The sequence below is a fragment of the Schistocerca serialis genome, chromosome 3 (assembly GCF_023864345.2).
Source record: "Schistocerca serialis cubense isolate TAMUIC-IGC-003099 chromosome 3, iqSchSeri2.2, whole genome shotgun sequence".
Lineage (NCBI taxonomy): Eukaryota > Metazoa > Arthropoda > Insecta > Orthoptera > Acrididae > Schistocerca > Schistocerca serialis.
Window position 1 is genome coordinate 840,656,484 of NC_064640.1, and position 27,034 is coordinate 840,683,517.

At 42.6% G+C, this 27,034-nt stretch overlaps 1 protein-coding gene across 3 annotated transcripts in view; it reads left to right on the forward strand.

Annotated features, from left to right (window-relative positions):
• Positions 1–27,034, forward strand: part of LOC126470904 (ligand of Numb protein X 2-like) — a 492,663-nt gene that overhangs the window by 64,715 nt on the left and 400,914 nt on the right. The window contains exons 1-2 of one of the 3 annotated variants that reach the window (XM_050098935.1): positions 12,436–12,578; positions 14,753–14,788. The exons of 1 other annotated variant lie outside the window; for it this stretch is intronic. The gene's annotated coding sequence lies outside the window, so the exon portion shown is untranslated. Of the gene's footprint in view, positions 1–12,435; positions 12,579–14,752; positions 14,789–27,034 lie in introns of those variants that run through there. One more of the 3 variants, XM_050098934.1, reaches the window with a different exon arrangement.

The following is a 27,034-nucleotide window of genomic DNA, read 5'->3' on the forward strand; positions in this document are numbered from 1 at the left end:
CAGAACATCGCGTCTCTCTTCCTAAGAAACTCACTCAGTACAATATCTTGTGCCACTCACAAAAACGGTGCTGGAGAGAGGAATACGCCTGTCGATCGCTAATTTCTCTGCTATTTCGCGAAATGTCACTTCTCAGTAGTGTTCCACGCGGAAACCGTGTTGCCCGATAATACTAGATAATACTAGCGTGTTGACTGAATCTACTTCCACGAAGTCCAGCAATACGTTATTGGTTTTCTCGTGAGTCTTCTACTTAGAACAGTGTGTGTTACAGCAACAGGAAGAGTGTCACTGCCACAAAGTGTAGCCAACAGGCTAATGAAACTGCAAAAACTGAATTACTCGATTTACTTAGCAGCCCGAGACCTATACCAGCTTAGCTTAATATATATGGAAAATAATTATCGTGCTCTGTAACTTAATTATACAAGTATGGTCCCTCGGCAGATTACACCCCTGTAGAGTCATATCAGAGGAAAATATCACATTCATGCATTCCAGACATTTTTTATCGAATAAGATGTCGCTTTTACCACCACCTTAGAAGATAACGATAAAAAAATGTAGTAACATCCTTTATAGAGCCTTCCCCTCTCAGAAGCTTCAAGATTGACTCTGTCTGATGTTAGCTGATGTTTACTTCGTTATCAGACGATGTTGGAAGTTCTAACAATATATGCGAAGCAGGAAGAGGTGATTTTCTGATAAAATCATAACGTCCAACGCTTTACACTTAATGTTTATTATTATTATTATTATTATTATTATTATTATTATTATTACTATTACTGTTGTTGTTGTTGTTGTTACGAGTACAGGCAGGGTGTGTTTTTGTTACTAAATAATGCTTTTTTTGCTAATAAGACTGTATCGGTAAATAGAACAATTGAAGGAACACACTGGTAACGATTATACTTTTCACCAGCATAAATCAAGTCTGCACTAATGGTATTACCCGAATGTGTCACGGCCCACGACTACACTATTGACATTAAAACAACCGTACAGTACCTACGAATACTCGCCCGGACAGGTCTAAACTGGAATTATGTTAACGCCTACATGGCTCTTTCCGAGAGATGATTCCGATTTTCTAGTGCGGTTTCGCGGTGGACATGCACACTTATAGGTCTTTCATTGCGGAACACAACCACAGAAACGCTACAATGAGGTGTGATCGCTGTCACATTAGTATGTATGTATACGGCTAGATTTACTGCCCACGTAGGTGTTTTGGCTTGGGGAGTAACGGTGTATACACAAAAAGACAGGTTAACTGCCTGTAGCAGCGCTGGTAGGGTGTTAAACCTCGAAGCACTGATCCACAAGGGAGTGGCACTATATAATCAGATTTTCCGTGTGGTCTTTAATGCAGTAAACATTATCGAGTCCAGTATTCTATTGCCCAGTGATCTAACTTGCGAGCGCTTACAGCAAATACAGATGTCTTACGTTCTCCACTTGTGTCCAGACTTCTCCATACTCTGTGTTTAAAGTAATATGTTAGATCTGCCTGTACATCTGCACTGGCTTCTTATTCTTCCTTTTTTTGTCTAGTAGGTGATTATATTCCTCCTCCTTCGTGGCCGTTGTTTTCACTATATACTTCAGTTTTCGTTTTTTCCTGTTTTCTTTTTCGTATACATTAACAGCACTAAAAGGGGTAATTTCTTTAATGGCTTACGTCTGCTCAGTACATTGGTTCTTAAGACTTGTGACGTAACATTATTTATGGGAGTAAATCTCAATTCGGAAATATCCGCATCTGACGGTATTGTGGAGAAAGATTTTCTGGATTGTGAGAAATCTGTTTCCTCCTGCTTTAATATTCCACCTCAGTGTAACAATAACATCGTCTTTGGCTGAGTCAGTGTTAAGAATATCCACATAGTTTACAGCTAAATAATTAAATTGCATAGAGACAGAACGTAATTTACAAGCTTTTCTTGGTCTTCAGAGTGTCTGGAAAGTTCATCTGTACACCATTCAATTTTCGAGTATTTTTACTGCTCCTGCAGAACGTTATTAAACACCATCCAGCAGATGTTTTGTAAGCTATTCGTTAACTGATGCCACATGGGAGTGGTTGGCACGGAGCCCATTGCAATTTCTGTTTGTTGGTGTTTAATACGCTTAAACAGTCTTGCACACGATCCATTCTGTAACTGTATATTAAGGCCTCCAGCCTGGTAATTCCATGTCCTTTAGTCAAGGAAGACATAAAAATTTATCGTAGCCGCGTATTTGCACACGATATAAAATCTATAGGGTGGTTACCAGTAACTTTGTTCACTCCCATGCTTGTGATTTGTTATATATCTTTACAATACAGCTTGAGCCCAAGATCGTTAAACAAAAGTCAATCCCAACTCTTTTATCATTGTCTAGAGTCACATTGCTGCATTTTCCCCGGCAGTCTTCCTCCATGGAGAAGCCGTTATTTGATATTAGGTAGTCATACGTCTGCATTTAATTAGAAATCCCAGCAAAATGTTGCATTATGTCCAAATCCAGAAGATAATAGTCGCCTGCGCGTAGCTGCAGAAAAGTTCCCCATTTGATCACAGAAGTTAACTATCGTAATGTTATCGCAAAAACGGGATATGTAATGGGATGCTTCTTCTTGTTAAAGAGCGTGCCATTTTCGGTGCAATTTATAATGCCAATGTCAGTAACAAGACTGTCCTGTAGTAACCACCAAACAAAGTGTTCATCGGTTGAAGTCAGTAGTTACGCAACCTTCTCAGTCTCTCTCTCTCTCTCTCTCTCTCTCTCTCTCTCTCTCTCTCTCTCTCTCTCACACACACTCACACACACACACACACACACACACACACACACACACACACACACAGTATCTTCTGTTGGAAACCTTACTTTTTTTTGTTTTATTCTCAAGCAATATGAGAACGACCATGTTCTTTTTATCACGTCGTAGTACTGTAGGGGTATGGCTTTGCAAGAGTTTATACATCAATCTGCGGTATATCCGTTAGGTGTTTCCCTCCAAATCAGAACGACTGATGCAAATGATGTGATGGATTTTTTTCGGGAGAGATGGTTTCCACTTTCAGGTACGGGAAGTCTATGCTAGTAGCAGTAGTATGTTATTACCGTTTCATTTTTTGTGAGAAAGATAGGCTTTTTGTCATAAGAAATCAGTGGCGTTTAATATGGTTTACGTTCTGCTGTGTACGAAATGACGCTCCACGCGGAGTCCGGGCTCAGGAGCCACATTTACCGAAAGGTGCCTATACTCAATCTCTGTTGGACTCCTCGTCCCCACCAAGACACTAGGGGCGGGTGGAGGGGTGAGGTAGAGCGCCGAGACAGAGCGCGCAATTACATAAGAGGCCAATTAATTAAGTTGTAATCTTATTGGGGTCAGGGATAAAGTCGTAATTAGATGAAACTGCGCCAGTAAGAACAGGGTCATACTTCCATCTTATCCCTTTCTGCCAGCAAAAATATTCCAAGAGAAAGCGGAGAAAGATTTCAGCTGTGTCACGACCTCGACGTACTTTTTATTTAATAACGAATGTTTTGAAGAGACTGACCGGTTCTCCATACGTAGTCCCATGTCGCTCTTGGTGGCCAACTTGTTTGTGGAGATCGTCGAGGAAAAGGCGCCCACAGTACTTTGGAGTACGTTGATGACACGATTGTAGTGTGGCCCCATGGTGAAGATAAATTACTAGACTTTTTAAATTGTCTGTATTCCATCCATAGACAAATCCAGTTTACAATGGAAATTGAAAAGAGGGATGCCTTCCATTTTTGGATTTGGTACGACGTAAGGATGACGGCACTTTGGACATGCAGTGTATCGGATATCAACGCTTACCGATTTATATTTACGTGCATATAGCTGCCATTATTCATCCCAGGCGATGAGTGTTCTCTTAACGCTGGTACAGAGCACACATTATCTAGAGGACGAGCTTCTACATTTGAAGAGTGTTTTTGAAGCCAACGGGTATTCTGCACAGTATATATGTGAGGCACTACGAAGGAAACCAACGTTGGGCATGGAGAAGGAGACACGGAAAGTTTTAAATCCATGGCTCTCCTGCCATATGTGAGAAGTGGATCGTCAAAAATAGGACGGATCCTCAGCAAACACAAAGTAAAAGTGATTGTTCGCCCTCTTCCAAAGACAGCAGCGCTCCTGGATTCCATCAAATATGGTTTGATGCTTTGTAAGCTTGGAGTTTACAAGATCACCTGTGGGTGTGGCCTTTCGTGTATCAGACAGACGACACGTACAGTCCATGAGAGATGCACAGAGCCCCGCAGATACACTCTGCTCTTACAACCTAGTAAGTCGGCTGTGGCAGAGCACTGCATTGACACTGGACGCACTATTGTGTACGATAACGTCGAAATTGTAGCCTCGAATTCATCTTTCTGGGGCTCAGTTGTAAAAAAAAAAAGCAACTGAAATTCAGTTGGCGAGGAATTTAATTAAGAGATAGCAGCTTCAGCTTGGATAAAACATGGAATCGGGCACTTTCTATAATAAACTTACAAAGACATTACCTCAGTACATCTCGCAGTTCTGTTTCGATATCCCAGCGTTGATCGACCACGCAGCGACAGATCTAATTCGTGCATATGTTCTACCTCTTTGCCTCCGATCAACTTCTCTGTCGCTTCGTATATCTGTGGCCACATGCGCAGTGGCACGGTCCCCCAGTTTAAAAGGACTGAGCGCGTGCTGGAGCGTCAGTCATTCGGCTCATTCTAAAGATGGCTAAACGATATACAGCCGAAATATCAGAAGCAGAAGTGGAATTTATGCGGCTGCACACCCGAAATTTAATGGAGCCATCAGTAACTAATTCCCTCACTGTAGCAATCAAATTGCTGCATGCAGTCTGACAGACATGGAACACTGTTAAACTTTGGAAGACTGTTCAAGGGCAGCCAGAGATTTCCAAGTATTACATTCTTAGGTTTAATTATATTGTGGGCTGACGCGAATACTGTTATTTATAAATGTTTGGAAATGTTGCATATAAATACACTGCATGACAAAGAAAAGTGAAGTACCCAGAAGAGGAGGAAACTTTACAGTTTGAGAGGATATGTGATGTTACTTCGGAGACGCCAAAATAGAGTAAAATTTACGTAGAAACGTGGCACTGTAGGCCCACTTACCATAATGACTTTGCACCCACTCCGGCTTATATATTGATTCGGTTGGGAGGGGTGTCATCTCCTGGGGCAGCAAGGTCCACAACTATCGTAACTGGTTCTTAATATCCTGGGTACAGCCACTGGGACAGAGCTGACGTGAAAGTTGCTCCCTCACATCTTCTACTGGGGACACATCTGGGAAACTGCCATTTGGGGATGATCATAGTCATATTGAAAAATGACACTTGGATACTGACGAATGAGAATTAACGTAATCATGTGGTTGCAGAACGTCCGTGACGCTGTATTGTTGTGCGGTCAGAGTCGTCTGGGGGTGGTGCAGAACCACGATTCATCGCAGAATATCATGCGACGCCATTCATTTGCAGGCCATGCTTCCCGGTCACGGCACCACACCAGACGTGGTGAAGGGACAATGTATTGGTATACAGAACCGTTTGACCAGTCGACTTTGTGCATTTGTATACGAATTTTTAGTACTACTTGCATTAAATATGGATTTTTTTGGTTGGCTTTAAAAGGTTAATAATTGGTGCTAGGGTGTAAATTTATGTTTATATAAATGAACAGTTACCTTTTATTTTAATTTATTGAAGCTCTGTCTCTCTTCCCGCTGGTTTGCAGCCATCATCGATAATACTATTTTTGGAAATGCCGAGGTGACTTTAATGGAAAGCATATGATTCTTTTTAATTGTTTAGTGACTTAATAGTTTGCCTTAGAAGCACGTAGTACTGCCGATTGTCGAAGTATTTTTTTCCGAGAAATATTTTTCATAATTCGCTAATATCTTAGATTTTTTTAATTAATAGAGTTTCACAATCATTGCGGGCGCTATATGTCGCATTGGATGTTTCTTAAGGATCACTTTTTATCCAGTCTCGTGATTTCCTCCGTCTCCAAATCACATTCAGCATTCTGATCCAGACACAAAATTCACTATTAAGAAAAAGTCTATTCATAAACATGAACGAAATAGAAACTAGGTTATTTATTGGCACTGAGTAAGAAGCAAACATGAGTGCAGTTAACAATAATGATTTAAGAATACCAAAACGATCGAATGTTTCCGCTCAGAACTGAATGCGTCGAACTGCGTCAACTGTTTCCATACGGTTACTGCAACAGATTCGTTTCACTCGAAAGAATGAATAATTCAACGGGTACGTAAAACTACTACCAAATGAGTCGATTGTTTTCACTTGGTTGTACCCATCACTATCCAAACGTAGCCGTTTTACGGCAAGAAAGGAAGAATGAATTGCTTGTTGGTGTCAATAACGATCATCCTCCTTTACCTCCTCTGCATTACTGCAGGTGACGTGTCACTGAGCACATTTGTTCTGTGCATGCAGTACACGTGGGGCGCCTAGTTGTTTCCACTGCCCTGTGTGGAATACGAAGGTTCTGTTATAGTTCACTAACCTGCTGTCTTGAAGTTGATGTCCCCAGTGCAGAAAACAGCATGCTGGTCGTAGGTTCTGTATCTTGAGGCTGAAACTGACTTTTAGCGAGGTTCTGTTCAGAAATAATGTATCAGTTCTTTGGGATGCCACTCGCGTATTTTAATATAGCCACACGAGAAGACTACACGATCTTCATACAACACCTTTTGATATAGCAAAGTACATGATCAAACACAATGTTTACGAAAGTGTATCTTTACACTCTTTGTGCTACGTGTCTGTGCCTCATGACTACCGGAGTGAATCTTTTAATACTGAATACTGGCAAACACATCCTGCTACAGACAGCATGACTGTACATCTCGACTGCCTAATCCAGAGTGACGAACAGCAACTTAAATAAAAATTGGTAAACCTCTTACGACAGACAACATGCCCCAGGCCGAAACCCAGAGTGACGAACTGCCCGAAGCACTTCGCGCGCCATACCAGAAAAGGCGTGACCCGAACGCTTCCGAAGTACTACGTCTGCAATTTCGTCAGTCTTTTGTTTTTGATTTAAATTGTTTTTAATAATTCTAAAATGACTGATTGATTGTCAGCTGTTGAGATATATTTATATTAAAAAGTGAAGTCATTCCAAGGAGTAGTTTAACTAATAATAATAACTATATTTTAACGTTTGCCCTTGCTCCGAACACAACAGTCAATCACAGAGCAGTAGCATTATGCAGGCGGTCTTTCTCACGGGAATGGTACCGAATCTACCATCTGTCACAGGTACCTCACACCACATTTCGTCATCTATATACTTCTTGCATCTCCACTGCTCTGGGAACACCTTCTTGGAGCCTAATATGATAGCTGACTAAGCCAGAAATATTACAGTTTGTGTGGTGGTGTTAATGACAACCTACGGATAGGATGGTAATTCTCTAGTGCAGCACGGAGTCCATTACTTGTGCCAGGAGCAGATGTGGAATGGGTACCATGTGTTTGGTACACATTACGGCAGTCCTGCAGACGCTGTCGACTGATACCTTAATGACGAGTATGCCTGGTCCTAACGTTCATATGGATACCAACATAACGTCAGTGCCACATAAGAACGCCGCGGCCAGATTGAGATCCACAGTGAGGTCCCTTACAAACTCTGTCAGGTGTTAACGCTGTCTCTCACGAGAGCGCGGCATCTCCGTGACATTCATCTGACGCTGTTCGTGTCCGTACCCTATTAGGCGTGGTAACATTAAACGCGAACGATACTAACGCACTCTACCTGTCACGGACAGTCGCAGCTTTAATCATTTACACACCCACCGATTGTGTGTACGTGTACTATGTTACGTTGACATCCGCCCCTGTCTTCTGGACGCTTCATTTATTTTATCAGGAAGTGTAGAATTAAAAGAAGAGTTACACTACTGGCCATTAAAACTGCTACACCACGAAGATGACGTGCTACAGACGCGACATTTAACCGACAGGAAGAAGATGCTGTGACGTGCAAATTATTAGCGTTTCAGAGCATTCACACGAGGTTAGCGCCGGTGGCGACACCTATAGCGTGCTGACATGAGGAACGTTTCCAACCGATTTCTCATACACAAACAGCAGTAGATCGGCGTTGCCTGGTGAAACGTTGTTGTGATGCCTCGTGTAAGGAGGAGAAATGCGTACCGTCACGTTTCCGATTTTGATAAAGGTCGGATTGTAGCCTATCGCGATTGCGGTTTGTCGTATCGCGACATTGCTGCTCTCATTGGTCGAGATCCAATGACTGTTAGCAGAATATGGAATCGGTGGGTTCAGGAGGGTAATACGGAACGCCGTGCTGGATCACTAGCAGTCGAGATGACAGGCATCTTATCCGCACGGCTGTAACGGATCGTGCAGCCACGTCTCGATCCCTGAGTCAACAGATGGGGACGTTTGCAAGACGACAACCATCTGCACGAACAGTTCGACGATGTTTGCAGCAGCTTGGACTATCAGCTTGGGGACCATGGCTGCTGTTACCCTTGACGCTGCATCACAGCCAGGAGAACCTGCGATGGTGTACTCAACGACGAACCTGGGTGCACGAATGGCAAAACGTCATTTTTTTCGGATGAATCCAGGTTCTTTTAACAGCATCATGATGGTCGCATCCGTGTTTGGCGACATCGCGGTGAACGCACATTGGAAGCGTGTATTCGTCATCGCCACACTGGCGTATCCCCCGGCGTGATGGTTTGTGGTGCCATTGGTTACACGTCTCGGTCACCTCTTGTTCGCATTGACGGCACTTTGAACAGGGGACGTTACATTTCAGATGTGTTAGGACCCGTGGCCCTACACTTCATTCGATCCCTGCGAAACCCTACATTTCAGCAGGATAATGCACGACCGCATGTTGCAGGTCCTGTACGGGCCTTTCTGGATACAGAAAATGTTCAACTGCTGCGCTTGCCAGCACATTCTCCAGATCTCTCAGCAGTTGAAAACGTCTGGTCAATGGTGGTCGAGCAACTGGCTCGCCACAATACGCCAGTCACTACTCTCGAAGAATTGTGGTATCGTGTTGAAGCTGCATGGGCAGCTGTACCTGCGCACGCCATCGAAGCCCTGTTTGACTCAATACCCAGGCGTATCAAGGTCGTTATTACGGCCAGAGGTGGTTGTTCTGGGTGCTGATTTCTCAGGATCTATGCATCCAAATTGCGTGAAAATGTAATCGCATGTCATTTCTGCTATAATATATTTGTCGAATGAATACCCGTTTATCATCTGTATTTCTTCGTGGTGTAGCAGTAGTAATGGCCAGTAGCGTATAATAAAGTTGGCAGCTCTATTACAGGTTATCATAATATGTTTGTTAGTTACAGATTTTCATCTCCGTTTATCGTAAGCTAAGTTTCTCCTGTGTTACATATATAATACATGTTTTAACATAACCATCGGTTTCATTCTTAAGACACAGCTTGTGTCTTTGCTAGTGTCTGTCGCTGATAAACATTTCGACACTGCCTGCTCCTCAATCTGCCATACGGGTAATTAAGTGCGAGTAAATCGGGCCAGTTTGTAAATGATGCCTTCCTAAATTATTGTACAGATAGGGTAGTCAACTTTTTATACCGTCCGCCCAGTTTTTCTTACGTCTGTTTGTAATAAAATGTTCTAACCGCGCACCGGTTCCATAGTAATGGTGATTTGTAACGTACAGTTGTAATTTTACTTTATGAAATTTATAAATGACAGGTACAGCAGGTTACATCATGTAAAAATAATTGCTTAGCAAATACTTTAAGTCAAAATTTTATGGAAATCTAGTGAAAATGTTTTTTAAAACCCCTTACCGCCTACCGCCCTCCATGAAATCTGTATCGCCCGCTACTGTTCTGTAGGGTCCAGGTTGACTAACACTGGTCTAGCTATAGTAGCATTATTGTGCAAATATTCAAAATGACAGTCACAATCGCATTATTTATTTTGCCACCAACCGGTTTCAACTCGCGAAGGGGTCACTTTCAAGGCAATTTACACTGTAAGGTTATAATATTAGTAAGTAATCATGTACGTAATCTACAAGCAATTAGTCAAAGTTACATAAATAAACAGATTTTTATACCCATTTGGTCGCTCGCTGGAGTCGTCATCCGGCCTGTGCACGGTTGGTAACTATGCATGGTTGGTTCTCTGCATGAGCTTAAATAACGGCCAACATGTGGGCAGACGGTAACGCCCTCCGCGGTGACCGACGGTAGTTACATGCTTAAGCAAGAAATCGTTAAGTTCTAAATTTTAAAATTGTAGTTAGTTTCCGCAGTGTGAACGAATCACTTGCAAGATTTGTGTAACGAGCCCGTTTACGTGGGAAAACAATATTTGCTACTAGTTAAAATCTATTTTCATGCAGCATCAGCGTTCTGTTATGCAGCCGGCCTCGGTGGCCGAGCGGTTCTAGGCGCTACAGTCTGGAACCACGCGACCGCTACGGTCGCAGGTTCGAATCCTGCCTCGGGCGTGAATGTGTGTGATGTCCTTAGGTTAGTTAGTTTTAAGTAGTTCTAACAAGGGAACCTCCCCATCGCACCCCCCTCAGATTTAGTTATAAATTCACACAGTGGATAGGCCTTGAAAAACTGAACACAGGTCAATCGAGAAAACAGGAAGAAGTTGTGTGGAACTATGAAAAAATAAGCAAAATATACAAACTGAGTAGTCCAAGTGTAAGATATGCAACATCAAGGACTATATAAGCTGACGAGCGCCGTGGTCCCGTGGGTGGTTAGAGTGATCAACTGCGGAACGAGAGGTCCATGGTTCGAGTCCTCCTTCGAATAGAAATTTTACTTACTATATTTTCGCAAAGTTATGATCTGTCCGTTCATTCATTGACGTCTCTGTTCACTGTAATAAGTTTAGTGTATGTGTTTTGCGACCGCACCGCAAAACCGTGCGATTAGTAGACGAAAGGACGTGCCTCTCCAATACGAAGCGAAAACATTTGATCGCAAATTCATAGGTCAACCGATTCCTCCACAGGAAAACACGTCTGAAATATTCTATACGACACTGGTGACGGCATGTGCGGTCACATTACAGGAATATGTTGTCGACCCACCTAACTTGCACACTTGGCGAATGGGTAAAAAGATTCTTCTACCTTTCCCGATTTAGGTTTTCTTGTGGATGTGATAATCAGTCCCAAAAAAGTGATGAAAACATAAGAGTTTGTCACATAAATGGCAACAAATGAATGCAACAGTTTCACAGTCGCACAGTTTTCCCTGTACTCTGTCAAAACATACGTTTTTAACGTTTTCAAGTTTTTCCGTGTGTAGACCGTCAAATCCTGCATGTGTCCAAGCAAATCTGAACATGTCCTGGAATTTTGGAGAGCGAAGTTGATCATGTCTGAGTGCATGAACTTTGATAATTGTCTGAAAATAAAAAATTAAAACTTTTAACTCGAGGGAGGATTGAACTAGGTACCTTCTGAACCGTTGATGCTCACGGTAACCACGGGACCACGGTGCACCTCTGTGTATACGTACCTTAATGTGGCTTATCTTGCACACGGACTACTCAGTTTGTATATTTTGCTTATTTTTTTCATAGTTCCATACAACTTCTTCCTGTTTTCTCGATTGATCTGTGTTCAGTTTTTCATGGCCTATCCCTGTGCCAGCTTATAACTAAATCTGATGGGGGTGCGATGGGGAGGTTCCCTTGTAAGTTCTAGGGGACTGATGACGTCAGCAGTTAAGTCCCATAGTGCTCAGAGCCATTTCAACCATTTTTTGTGTTATGCAGTTAGTTCAATTTCACCCCCATGAGAGCATTTAAAAAAAGTTGGTAATGATATCTTTCCTCCTTTCTGAAGTTTGTGCAGCATGAATGAGAACGTAAACGTCGTAACCATGTAGAGAATTATGCAGATGTATTGTAACATGAATTAGGTGGTAACGGTAGCATCGTCTGTTGCTATAAACTTCCTTGTTGTAATACGGATACGTCCTTGTGACTTCCAATAGAAACTATATTGCCCACATATTGCAGTAAGGTTCACGGATATGCGTGTTCGTGTAGGTTACAAGTGCAGAGTAGTGGTCGTACATGCCTCTCAGTTTCGTCGATTTCCGTTATAACGGAAACTTGTTTCCTGTAATCGAAGAATCTAGCTGAGTGTGCTATTCGGTGAAACTGGGTAGGGGCGGGTCAAAATGGCCGCGAGCTGTGGTGCTATTTGCTGAAGCTCATATTTTCGGGCGGGAATTGGGCAGCAGTCCAAAGAGGTGGTCACTCATTTTTAGACATGGCCAGGCGTGGGTGTTAACGTGGGTAGCGGCGGGAGCGGCGTCGACACGCCGCTAGTACACGCTGGTCGCTTGTATCTCTCGGTGTGCAACTCAGCGCTCAACAAACATGCCCCAGGCCGAAACCCAGAGTTTGTTCACTACATACTTCATCCTACTTGTCCTGCTCATCGCGCTATGGATGTTATACGCAGGCCTATTTTAGGCCGTGGTACGATCACTGCATGGCTCTTTTTAAAGATACCATTAACTTTTGTTTTTTGCGAAGCAAGTCGATGTTCTGGTTTTACACAACGTCATATAGGTGATTGGCGGAATTTTTAATCGGGTGACCACCATGTTCATATTTGTTCTCTCTGCGGTCCGTGATGATGATCCACTTGTTTTAGACCAAGCCTGTGTCATACTCATTGGATAAAATGATGTATATATATCGATAATCCGTTGTTGATCTTAAGTATGGTTTCTCAAGTAACCAACACCGAGATTTTTATTTCTAACGCGGTATTCACTCTCCCATCAGCAATATTTGCGCTTTATTGCGTTCAAATTATTGATTTTGTATGTGTTTTGTTACCTGTGCCTCTTCACCTGGGCTAGTCTGTTAAAATCGTGCATATTAATTTTTAAACATGCACAGAACTTAGGTTTCAGCCATTTTCTTTGCTACGGAATAGTCTTGATGCTGCGAATGATCTATGAAACCTTCGCAGGACAACGTTTTAAATTCAATTCTCCAGAAGCTTGAGTCGTGGCGATATGTTTATTGTGTGCAGTACTTTTTGTATTCTCGATGAGAAGAAACTGGTTCTTATTTCTGTCGCGGTATTAATGCTGATCAGGAGTGCTTAATTATTTCGAAGATAGTGAAACAGCGCGTTCATTGAGATCGTGTGTAATGCGTGGCGTCTTGGTAGCCCTGCTCTGCTCTTTGCAGGCAGCTTGTGAAAGACACTTTCGACGCTTTCCGTTACAAGTGTTGTTTTGTTCGTATATTACATTTCGTAACTTTTCCAGATTTCCTTGAACTGCTTTTAAGCAAGTTTATTTTGTATATGGCACGATGGCTGTTCATTCCTCACATGTGAAAAACAGTAATACACTTAGAGCGTTATTTAACAATAAAATTATTATTATTATTATTATTATTATTGGTTTTGTTCTGATTTCTTATTGTCGCTTTGCTGCTGAATTGTGTTACATTATGGGTTTAAATACTAAAGTTTGTTAATCTGACGAATTGATGGTACGGTTCTCATTTGCAGTCGTGCCTTATTTTCGCTAATATCCATATGAATGTAAATAAAATATTGAACAATCCGTCATTGATATAAGAAAAGCTGTTGCTCTAAAGCTGTAAACTGACTAGTGTGAAGGATTCATCTTGAGGTTCAAGCTCATTCCTTTTTCCGTGTTCACTTACGGATCAAGTTCTTCTTATGTAGGTTCCGTCTTCAAAAAACAATTTTTTTTCTTTGTTAGCCAGACAACTGTTGCTGATGATGCAGCATCTTCATTTTGTGTGTGTGTGTGTGTGTGTGTGTGTGTGTGTGTGTGTGTGTGGTTTTTTCAATCAAATAATAGGAAAAATGCTTCTTAGTCTCCATACAAATACAATTTCAGTTTTTAAATACAGCATTCGCAAATTGATACAGATTATTTTAAGTCATACCTTGTTAACAAGGTGTGTGGTTTCTTTACATTTATGTACCTTGCATCATGGCTATTATTCGTTTTAATTTTGGAATCTGTAGCCATAGAGAATTAAATATAGAGAACTTATTTACATCCAAAATTACATCTGGAATGTTAAACTGTTGATGTTTTCGTTAGAGTAAAATAATGTAAATCAGCAATTTAACATTCCATGCGTAATTTTCGTAGTAAATAAGTTTTCTATATTAAGTTCGGTAAGATTGCTGATGACAAAGTTAAAAAAAAAAAAGCTATGCTGCAACGTAAAGAAAGCTACAGAAACCACGGCATGTATCAGCAATTTACAATTTAAAAAAAAAAATCTGTTACTTTGTGAATACCTTACGTAAAAACTGAAATTCTTTATGTATAGGGACAGTAAAAACCAATTTATCCTATTATTTGACAAAAAACAAAAAATGGAAATGCTGTACTTTCAACCAAACATGTCTGGGTAAATAAGAAGAAAAATAATTGTGTTTGCTAAAGGCAGGACCTATAAAAAAAATAGTGTGAAGGACATTGGTTAAAACGATTGTCTGATTAGTATGAATGTAAAGTGCAACAAAAACACAGTCGTTTATGAATGCTGTGGACGAATGAGAGGAATTTTGTTAATGACTAATTTTTTGTTCCCGTAAAACTCACTATACAAATTGTTAATGATTATTTTGTTTCTTTTTTTTTCAGACGTTGCCGGTTAGTGTACAAGCAGAAGCGAATTTAGTACGTTATACATTTCACTTATTTCTTCTTCGTCACAGACCTCAGTGTCATTTGGCTCCATATTTTTTGTAAAACCATTTATATTCTTGTAGTTTGCTCTGCGACGAAACACGGGAGAAGGTGACATGTGACTGAGTGAAATCTGGAGTAATCTCGTTAGAGGAAGGGATGGGGGAGGACAAAGAGGGGATGTTAAACGAAAATGAATGAAGTGCTCAGACCCGCACACGCGAATTCTACTTTCTTTAGGATATCGATCTTTTGCTAACGGACTGTGTCGTTTCGTAGATTTTCGTCGTCACGTTCTGTAGAGCTACGTACTCAGTTGCAGTAAGAGGTACAAGCGATCGTACGATTAGAGTTCCGAATCTACTCTGCAGACGTTTATCGTTTCCAGATTCTGTGACTGTTTCCAAAGCTACTACAAAATGAAAGAACATGAATTTGTTGAGAACACTGTGAAACATTTTATAACGCTGTTGTGCAGGAATGACTGAAAGCAGGTCTGGTTTTTTATACTACAATAGTTAACGTTAATCGATGAAAGTGTGACAAACATATCTCGTCTGTAATTATAGTAAAAAATGCATATGTCAGTTAAATTGTGTTTTTTTTAATTTTAAAAATTCATTCAGTTTGATTATGAACTTTAAATGGTTGTCAAGTTTTAAGTGTGGACATTTTTAGTATTGTCATAAATTATATAGCCTCTTGGAAAGGGGACGTACCCATATGAACCCCATTCACATTAGCTTGAATATGTAGTCAAGAACACTTCGAACGTCTTGCTGTGGAAATATTGCTCCAGCAATATATTCTGCAGTGCTTTCTGATTCTGATCGGTAGCTGCATCGTAAATATTGGATATGTGCCTTCATAGTTCTTATTTACTTTCACGTTCGTGCGACAAGAACAATGAAAATTTATTACTTTCGTGTAATATAAGCCCATAGCTTCTATATTTTTTTAAAAAATTTCAGCTGAAAGCATGATTTAAAATAAAAACTTTGTTGGTTCATATTCTCAAACGATGCGGAAGTTGGTAACCCAGCTGCTAATGTTTAAGAAAGGTATGTAAGTTTCTAGTTGGACAATTTTGAGAGGATTTCAGTTAGAAGTTTCCCTATTATTTCGTAATAGATTCGAGACCCCTCTGAAAAATAGTGGGTACGGGGAGACCTGCACTCGAAAATTCTCGCAGCCTGCTCACAAAATACAGTTGAGTATGTTATTCCCGTACACCCTTTGCAAATTTATATGTGAACATCGATTGTAAAGACATACCAGTGCAGCAGTTGTTAATACTACTAAGAAATTCGTCGTAAAATGAACTCGCATAAAACCGCAGCAGGTTTTAATTGATAATTTATTCACTACTGGTTTCGCTGCGCTAAAGCAGTATCTTCAGGTGGTTGTACTGTCACATAGATTAGCACACGGAGACAAACCCAATGTTCGTGGTCACAGAATCCAACCCCATAAAGAGGGGAAGTAGTCAACAAATAATAACCAGCACAGCATTGGGGCGAACAGTGCAGGGGATGAGGCACTCATTTTGTTGTTCAGATCCTTGTAAAAGACTACAGTCGTCCATGAATCATAAATTATCAACTGCTTGTGGTTTTATTCAAGTTCATTTTAGCATGAATTTCGACGGCTATGGCTTTCCATGTTATAAAGTTGTATGTACTAAGAAATTGTGAAGACCAAACTGTGCATTCTCGGAAGGTCATTACGTTTTATTATACATACCGGAGAGTAATCTTATAATGTTCTTTTATTGATGTCATTTATTTTAAACTGAAGTGTATACTATTTATAGAATACTTTTCAGTAGTTCGATGGCTCGTGGTATGCCGCAGCACATATCTCCTTAATGAGGGGTCGTTCTTTTACTAGTCTGTCCACTGTGCCTATTAAGAGATTAGCTACGGATACGTTTAAAGTGTTTACAGTGTGCCATAGATGATAAATGCGTGCCAGAGATGACACATTCAGTTTCAAATGGCTCTGAGCACTATGGGACTTAACATCTGTGGTCATCAGTCCCCTAGAACTTAGAACTACTTAAACTTAACTAACCTAAGGACATCACACACATCCCTGCCCGAGGCAGGATTCGAACCTGCGACGCGGTTCCAGACTGACGCCATTCAGTTTCACATTAGCCAATTATTTTCCGTTTTTGACTAAAACATTCTCAGCAGCCTCGTGTTTCAGATATGTTGGCCTTTAAGTGAACGTACACAAATGAGCCAAGAAATTATGACCACTGCCCACCGTTAGAGTGAATGACACATGTTGGCGTTGCGGGCACGTGACGTGCTGAGGACGCAGTGACGAATGAGGAATTATTCTAGTGACGATTCCGACCGCAAATGGCCTAATACACAGATGTATCGACTGGGAACGATCTCGGAAACGGCGGATCAGTTCGGCTTCTTCGCGTGCTACTGTTGTGATCATCTATATAAAGTGGGTTCAAGGACTGTGAAAACTACGGGTTAGCGACAGTGTCGGACTTCCATGCCTCGTTACAGAACGTGGAATCCGTAGGCGTGCCCGCTCGTTAGTGCCGGACGGGTGCCATCTGTAGCAGATCTGGCGACATAGTACAGTGCTGGCGTAGACACAAGTGTTTTGGAGCACACCGGTGATAGCATTTGTAGAACACGGAACCCTTTGTAGAACCGGGCCCTTAAATGTTCCCGTGGCGCCCCAACGATAGCGTTAAGTTACGACTACAGTGGGCACAGGATCATCCACATTGGACCATGAGTCAGTGGAAACGTGTCACCCTGTGGGATGAATCGCGTTTCTTGTAACACCGGGTATGGATACACAGTCATGTAGGCGATCGCCTACCAAAATATTAGCCGTGTCACGCAGTCCACATATCGCGTCTAGCGTTGCTGCCTCTAGATCAAGAGGTCCCGGGTTTGATTCCCGGCCGGTTTGGGGATTTTCTCCTTCCGGGAACTGGGTGTCTGCGTTCCATCATTTCATCATCATTCGTGAAGTGGCGAGATTAGACTGTGTAAAGGTTGGGAATTTGTACGACCGCTGATAACCGCGCAGTTGAGCGCCCCACAAAAAAAAAAAAAAACCGTCGTCGTCGTCGTCGTCTCGGAAGCAGAGCAGCCATGTGAGGCAGTATTATGCTATGGGAAACGTTCTTCTGCCCTTCCGTGGGACATGTGCTAATAAAGAAAGGAGCCGTGACAGCTGTGGACAGCCGGCCGGGGTGGCCGAGCGGTTCTAGGCGCTACAGTCTGGAACCGCGCGACCGCTACGGTCGCAGGTCCGAATCCTGCCTCGGGCATGGATGTTTGTGATGTCCTTAGGTTAGTTAGGTTTAAGTAGTTCTAAGTTCTAGGGGACTTATGACCTAAGATGTCGAGTCCCATAGTGCTCAGAGCCATTTGAACCACTTGAACAGCTGTGGACAACACGAACATATTGCAGACCACCTGCATGTCTTCGTGCTCGAGATCTTCCTCGACGGCGATGGCATCTTTCTGCAGGATAACTGTCCGTGTAACAAGATCAGTATAGTGCTACAGTGGTTCGGGGAGCACGGTATTGAACTCACGTTGGTGTCTCGGGCATGAAATTCGCCTGATACGAATGGTGGCTCACGTCTGGGGCGCTGTCAGGCGCCATCTCTGCGCCCACGAAATAATACCAGCCCGAAATTGCGCGGCCTGTACGTAAACGGATGGTGCCACATACGTAACGAGGACCTGTCCAATCCATACGACGCGCAATCGCTGCTGTATTGCGTGCCGCCACGTTTTTAAGCAGGTGGTTAGAACTTCATTAGTGTAGTAACAGAAATAGCGAACGCTGCAGTGTGACCTTGAACGACCTCAACGGCGAAAGATGAAAATCGAACTTCTTGCCTTACGCGAGCGGACACCTCAACCTTCTCGGCTATCCGAGTACGTACCCCGTCCGACCCAAATCTCAATACAGAGTAGCTCCCAATATCCATTGGTCCACTCTCTCGCAGCCTAACTGTATTCCCACAAGAGTTCGGATACTGTTGTGCATCCGCACTGAATATCGTAACGCCGTCTATCGTTTATACTTTGTATAAGGATGGTGTCCTTTCGGACATGCTCGCCCAAAAGAACAGATTCCATCCCTGTGTAGTCCCAGACCAATCAGTGACTTAAATGTAAGCGTCTTGATGATATTACATAGCACGTAACACGTTTTTAAACCATTTTACACTTCAGTGGTATATTAAAGTTTTGTTACGGCTATTTTGCAGTATTAAGAGAGATTATTTTAGTTTTCTGTTATTGATGGTACTGATAACTAATTTTACAATTTGTCTTCGGTGTCATTCTGTCTCACATCTGATTCATTGTTTTTAGGCAGGAATGTAACTGCTTCCATGTCGTATGAAGGGAAACAGTGGATAGCGAACTGTGATACTTAGATAACGGAATGTTAGGACTGCTTGCCCGTCACGGAAATGACTTCCAACTCGTTCAGTGTTAGTTGGGGTTGGGTTGTTTTGGGGAAGGAGACCAGACAGCGAGGTCATCGGTCTCATCGGATCAGGGAAGGATGGGGAAGGAACCATCCCGGCATTTGCCTGGAGCGATTTAGGGAAATCACGGAAAACCTAAATCAGGATGGCCGGACGCGGGATTGAACCGTCGTTCTCTCGAATGCGAGTCCAGTGTCTAACCACTGCGCCACCTCGCTCGGTCGTTCAGTGTTAGTGATTTCCCCGTCAGTAAAGGTTCTTAGTAGTTAAATATAGATATTTATTTATTTATGCTAGGATGACTGTCTTGTTAACTGGCAACCCCCCCCCCCCCAAAAAAAAAAAAACACCTGTGTAACAGATACCACCGGCCGCCTTGTCATCCTCACCCCTTAGGCGTCATCGGATGCGAATACGGAGGAGCGTGTGGTCCAGCATGCCACTCTCCCGGCCGTTATCAGTTTTCGTGATCGGTGCCGCTACTTCTCAGTCAAGTAGCTCCTCAATTGGCCTCACAAGTGCTGTTTGCACCTAGCTCGCCAGCAGCACTCGGCAGACCCAGACGGTGACTCATCGAGGAGTTAGCCAAGCCCGACAGCGCAAACTTCGGTGATCTGACGGGAACCGGTGTTACCACTGCGGCAAGTCCGTTGGTTTGCTTAGTAACATAACATTTTACAAACATCACACGGTGGCCTGTCGGCTGTTAAACAGAAACGATGACTGCACGATGTCAAATAACAAGGAAACCAAAACGTCTATTAACTATGCAGATTGATTATTCAGGTTTTAGAACGATACCTTGTGTTTCTTTATCGACTGCGGAGAATATCTGTGGAATCCTCGCAGAGGCAGGCTTTTTTTTTACGACGAAAGCAGTTTAGTGATTACGAAGGCGCATGTTTTATCTATGAAATTTCATCTCCATTCTTATTGAAGTGGCTTCAAAGGCTGTGATAGTTATTAAACATTTCTATAGGGACGCACCAGGACACGCTAATAACAAAAGAGAAGATTTAAAAATGAAATAACTGGTTGTCGATAAAAATAACGTCTGGGTTTATATACAGTTGCCTCTTGATAGCGAACTGTATCTGTGCATTTTTTCGGAACATTTGACTTAGTAATCTCTCTGGCATGTTGACGATTCTCACTAATAGATTTGAAACGCTTCTGAATTTGCTACGGCAATTACATTTCTCACCCCATCGTAGAAGCGATGTAGATTCAGCCGATAACGTTGCGATAAGTCGCGTTCGCTCGTGGCAAATAAATCTCATTATATATAGAAGAACCATTTGGGCGTCGCAGAATATTTCTCGACGTATGATATGTACAAAGAGGCTTATTTAAACAAATCAGTAGAAAGTATTGTCACAGGTACGCCCTAGGAACGCGTGAATTTAAGACAGCATAATCCAAATTCCTTCCTACCCGCGTCCTCGACGTCGAGGCCAGCTACTGCGTCGTTTAACTAGCTGTCCGAGCCATTGGCAGACCGTTCCTTATGCGTAGCACTTAGATTATGGCGTAGATTTGTTTCAGATTTTAATACATACGGAGACAGTTAAAAGTGTAGTAACTTGTGCCTATTTCAGCCTCTAAAAAACAATAGAAGTTGCAGCAGTTGCATAAAGGAAAAATATCGAGTCTGGAATCCCAGTGTTAGGTACGCACGCGTCAGTAGGCTATTCGGGGAAGCGAGCTCACTCGCCTGTCGTGACTTCACTTGTTATTTGAGATGGGAGCTGTTTATATGAAATGATTGTTGTAGCGTTCTTTCGGAACGATATCAGTAAATTCTTCAATTATAGCATTTCTCTTCCTGTATCTTATTTTTTTATCACAATATATCTTTCACACGACGCTGAAACTACAACCACCGTCGTTTTATCTGTGCAGCCAACACGAAAAATTCACCCGTGTATCTATTTATTTTGTAAGATAACAGTAACTTGTATTGCAGTCTTTGTAAACTCCGAAGTCGAACACATACGGTTTCGAGGTAGATGAGGACAGCATAGACGACATGCGGTCTCACGTTATCTTGTCAAAAGGCAGTTACACGGAGACCTCGAAGGTCTCGAAGATAGGGCACAGCCACCGGCCTTAACACGTTGGAAATGTAGCGGCTACTATCCAAACTACTGTCTATGTGAACCAGAGGTGACCGTGTTGCGTAGACAATTGCACACCAGGTGCTCGACTAGTATGACGACGATGAATGCAAATACTGTAACGTTCGTTGTACTCGGAGCCTCCATAGTTCGATACATCCAGGACAATGCCTCCGCTGTAGGCACTGATCGCATCAGCTTCTCTCTGCTGCTGCCATTTCGAGGGAAGCCGCAACACCGGTCGGCTTGCTGAAGATCCGTGCTTCTCCAGTAGTCGTTTCACTGTTGTCTGACTGAAACGATGTACGTGACGTAGCTCTACCGACCTTACGGCCGAGCGAACAATATGTCTCATCTACATCTACATCCATACTCCGCAAGCCACCTGACGGTGTGTGGCAGAGGGCACCTTGAGTACCTCTATCGGTTCTCCCTTCTATTCCAGTCTCGTATTGTTCGTGGAAAGAAGGGTTGTCGTTATGCCTCTGTGTGGGCTCTAATAGCTGTGATTTTATCCTCATGGTCTCTTCGCGAGATATACGTAGGAGGGAGCAATATACTGCTTGACTCCTCGGTGAAGGTATGTTCTCGAATCTTCAACAAAAGCCCGTACCGAGCTACTGAGCGTCTCTCCCTCAGAGTCTTCCACTGGAGTTCATCTATCACCTCCGTAACGCTTTCGCTATTACTAAATGATCCTGTAACGAAGCGCATTGCTCTCCTTTGGATCTTCTCTCTCTCTTCTATCAACCCTATTTGGTACGGATCCCACACTGCTGAGCAGTATTCAAGCAGTGGGCGAACAAGCGTACTGTAACCTACTTCCTTTGTTTTCGGATTGCATTTCCTTAGGATTCTTCCAATGAATCTCAGTGTGGCATCTGCTTTACCGACGATCAACTTTATTTGATCATTCCATTTTAAATCACTCCTAATGCCTACTCCCAGATAATTTACGGAATTAACTGCTTCCAGTTGCTGACTTGTTATATTGTAGATAAATTACAAAGGATCTTTCTTTCTATGTATTCGTAGTGCATTACACTTGTCTACATTGAGATTCAATTGCCATTCCCTGCACCATGCGTCAATTCGTTGCAGATTCTCTTGCATTTCAGTACAATTTTCCATTGTTACAGCCTCTCGATATACCACAGCATCATCAGCAAAAAGCCTCAGTGAACTTCCGATGTTATCCACAAGGTCATTTATGTATATTGTGAATAGCAACGGTCCTACGACACTCCACTGCGGCACACCTGAAATCACTCTTAATTCGGAAGACTTCTCTCCATTGAGAATGACATGCTGCGTTCTCTTATCTAGGAACTCTTCAATCCACACAACTGGTCTGATAGTCTATATGCTCTCACTATGTTCATTAAACGACTGTGCGGAACTGTATCGAACGCCTTGCGGAAGTCAAGAAACACGGCATCTACCTGGGAACCCGTGTCTATGGCCCTCTGAGTCTCGTGGACGAATAGCGCGAGCTGGGTTTCACACGATATTCTTTTTCGAAACCCATGCTGGTTCCTACAGAGTAGATTTCTAGTCTGCAGAAAAGTCATTATACTCGAACATAATACGTGTTCCAAAATTCTACAACTGATCGTCGTTATAGATATAGGTCTATAGTTCTGCACATCTGTTAGACGTCCCTTCTTGAAAACGGTGATGACCTGTGCCCTTTTCCAATCCTTTGGAACGGTACGCTCTTCTAGAGCTTCTGGGGTACTGGTTTCACGGGGCCATTGAGATCCTGCACGACGTCGAGTATGGCCCTCACGAACCCGTCGACTCCGCATTGCAGTTGCAGTCGTGGGATTCCGAACAGAAGAATCGAGGAACGGTAAACTGCAGTCTCAGTAACTCACCATGCTGCCTGTGTCGAATTCCGACACCTGCTGGCAGACGTTCCTTCTCCTTGCGTGAGGCTTAAGACGATCGTGTCATAAGTGAGCAACATTTAAATACAATTTCTAAATGAGAAACCCGTTACGTAACCTTTCCTTATATGTAGAGTGCAGCTGGTGTTACTCCTATCTACTGTGTATTGCTGGACTAAAGTGCTGATCATTTGTATATCCGTGCGTGTAGTACATTCGTTCTGTCTTCACCGTGTTGCAATTTTAATGGTCAGTAGTGTAGTTTATATGTCATGCAGAGTAGCCGATACGTTGTTGTTTCTGTAGATTCGCAGATCATTCTTGCAACAGTGATTGACGTGGGATTATTACTACATTTGTAAACGGAAAATGCATGTTTTTTGGGAATATAAAAACGGAGGTCGGGTGTGAGGCAGATTATTGAAATAGGGAGGACGAAAAGAAGCTATCTGTAGCTTGTGTCGTCGGTCGTATGACACAGGAACGTCTAATCTCAACATAGAGATTATTATAATGATAAGGAACCAAACACACTGATTTTGCAGAAGAACAGTGTTTACTTGTTGTGAGACTTCCTGCTATTGGGTACCGTAAACAGACTGTAAATTATACAGACGCACCTGACGGTAAAGAGGCAGGTAACCTCATCGAGTTTTTTCGATATAGTATGGTAGGAAACAAGCCACTGGTTAACCCGTTCCGGGAAGGAGACAAGTTTTTTTTATAAAAAGCGGTTTGATCGGTCGGCGCTCGGAATATTCGGAGGCTAGCCAATCAAATACCGGCGTTGTGGGAGACGGAAAATGCAGCAATGCGAGGTTTCCTCGTACTTCACATTCGATTTTAATTCAGATGGGAAAGTAGAGTTCTGAGATCGAGCTCAAGATCCGGCACCTCCCCCATCCCACTCCATAGCTGAGAACCGATGCACTGGGAACTTAGAAACATTTTTGGGCTAATTTGGCCTTCGCCACTGGCGAAGGCGTCGTTTCCACCAGTGATCGATTCTACAGGCACGTGAACCATCACGTGCAGTACTATGGTGAGATCGAACCGCAGCCACAAGTTGAGGCGTAAGGAAATCGTAATAAAATTTTCGTAATTCGTTTATTTTGAGCTTCTCACTGAAGACTTGCATTCTGTCTGTAATGAAAAGTTTGCTTTCAACTTCGCCAACAGGATTGACGCTTTTCCTCTCTCAAATATGAATTACTTCGAGTAACCTTAAGACAATCACTAGGCATTTCACTATTGTAAGTAAATTTTTTTTGCGAGATTATTAGCTTCAACTCATTAACTTCGAGCGTCAACCCCCTTTGAGTAGAGAGATGAATGAAATACAAAACCACCTCCCACAATTTGAAACTCTATAATTTATATTAATGAACAATTTGAAGGCAGCGTACTAACTTGCGGAGAACTCATGAAGAGCAACACAGCTCATCTAGAACTACCGCTTGGTTTCACCTGAAAAATGAACTTTATACCTGCAACCTAGGGTGTTAATAGGATTACGATAACACGCTGTTCGCTATTGTACGAGGCCGTAGTGCATTTCCTTCAAAGTTAAAATAGGTTACCAATATGTTAAGCGTATCAAAAAGTATATGTAGTTAAATAGATACGTCACCCTGTGTGTGGGATTGGAGAAAGCGACGCTACACGGGAACCACGGAGGCCATCTGTTTGAAATTCTCTAGCTCCCTACTGTTCTGTCGGAGATTCCAACCGAAGTGGCGCAGAAGCTCCACCTTTGTGATCGTCACTAGCAGCTTTACCTTGAGCCTACGAAATGCTTAATCGTTGGCCTTAATTCATCCTTGGAGGCCCCTAACAGAACGAACAGACTAACGTCAACTGCAGGCTGCACCTTCACAGAGGATTTTTGGAAAAAACCAGTCCGACTCAGTAGTTTCTTTATGCCTATCATACATTAATCGAACAGTTGTTAGAAACAGCATGTTAGTTATCAGACATTCCTTGGTCGAAGGAGAAATAACCTAGTTTCCATTACTTGTATCTGACCACTGGTACGGACAGGTCCGTAACATATCCACAACCGACCCGCGGACTTATTTCTTCAATGCTATAATAAACAGTGGACCGAGCGAGGTGGCGCAGTGGTTAGACACTGGACTTGCATTCGGGAGGACGACGGTTCAATCCCGCGTCCGGCCATCCTGATTTAGGTTATCCGTGATTTCTCTAAAATCGCTACAGGCAAACGCCGGGATGGTTCCTTTGAAAGGGCACGGCCGACTTCCTTCCCCGTCCTTCCCTAATCCAATGAGACCGATGACCTCGCAGTTTGGTCTCTTCCCCGATAGAACCCAACCCAAAGAGTGGAAGCTCAAGATAATCAGTGCGAGCACATCACAAAGCTGACATGCCCCAAAATACTCGTATATACATTTCTATTGTTCCCTAAATCGCTTCAGGCAAATGCCGGGATGGTTCCTTTGAAAGGGCACGGCCGATTTCCTTCCCCATCCTTCCCTCACCCGAGCTTGCGCTCCGTCTCTAATGACCTCGTTGTCGACGGGACGTTAAACACTAATCTCCTCCTCCTCCATTTCTATTGCTCTGATAACCGTATGCATCTGTAAATAAATCAAGAGAAAATTATTTTCATTCGGTGTACTGGACACAGTGTTCATGACTTTCCATCTTTCTTATGCATAAATATCGGGAATCTGTGGTACTTACGTAATAGTAATGTTGTGTATATAAATGTGTTACAAGCCTCTGAGAATCTGAACAATAAGAAAAGCAAATCAGATACGCACACGAGACAGTGTTACGAACCTCCGGAATATTGGGGATTCGTACGGTCAGTGTTGTTGATCGTGTGCGTGTAATACCAACGAAAAATTAGGAGAAAAGGATAAATGACATGTGCCAGTAAAGAACTTCTTTATAGGAAAGTTCCTGCCGAACATAGCTGAGGATAGGAGAGGGTACGACATAGTTGGTGTTTCGCAAATCGGCTCGCGACGTTCATGAAACTGAATACTTTGCAAAGACTTGAAAAATGCGCAGAACTAATGCAACCTAATTATCTATCTGTCAACAGTTGTGATTAGTATGCACCAAACGTTTTCCACCTTGCAAGAGAAAACCCACGAAATGTTCCATTGGAAGAAACATAGGTAAAGTTGAATATGGCGTGGCTTTTGTTTTGGAAGACTAGCTTGGGAAGCAGTTTTGTCACTTCCACCAAGTCTGTATATTAATAGAAGAATTATTTGTGAACGTGCACAGGGAAAACGGTGGTTGCATAGTTTCAACATAACATCGTAATGTGCAAAACAAAAATAAAAATATGTATCTATAGAAGAATATTGCAACAACTCTTTTTTCCGTTTACGTAAATCATCTGGATTGGGTTTTAATGTTCTAGTATTAACCGTAGCATATCCACGGTAGGGTTGTTATTGGACAGATACGGCAACAGAAAGAGTCTCTCAGCAATATCTGACAAAGAAGCTCGCACACAACTACTGTGTGTCGTTGAAGTTTGCTCCGACGACCGTAATGCTCATATTTACATTGATCGGTGCTTGCAATATTTACCAAGGACTTGCCGGGCATGTGAGTGCTGTGAGGCGGGCCCCGTTCTGAGCAGCCGTTGGCGACGAAGAGCGCCACATGCTATGGGGTTTGATATCGCCTGGGTTACCGCAGAGTCATTTGCCGTGTGGGTGACACTCTGCGTCACCTAACACCATGTCACCAATGG